The sequence below is a fragment of the Anas platyrhynchos genome, chromosome 2, assembly GCF_047663525.1.
Source record: "Anas platyrhynchos isolate ZD024472 breed Pekin duck chromosome 2, IASCAAS_PekinDuck_T2T, whole genome shotgun sequence".
Taxonomy (NCBI): domain Eukaryota; kingdom Metazoa; phylum Chordata; class Aves; order Anseriformes; family Anatidae; genus Anas; species Anas platyrhynchos.
The window spans coordinates 106,299,045-106,299,257 of NC_092588.1; positions in this window are offsets into that span (position 1 = coordinate 106,299,045).

The following is a 213-nucleotide window of genomic DNA, read 5'->3' on the forward strand; positions in this document are numbered from 1 at the left end:
TGCTGTCCGGGCCGGCTTTTCTTATGGCGGCCGCTCCCCGAGGCCGCCATCCCTGAGGTGAGGCAGCCCCGCTCCCCGTCCCCGTCCCCGTCCCCGTCCCCGTCCCCGTCCCCGTCCCCGTCCCCTCACTTCGCGCTTTCCCGCGCGGCCCCGCCTCCTCCTCCCCTCCCTCCCCTCCCTCCCCTCTCGCGAGGCCGGGGCCGGGGCCGGGGC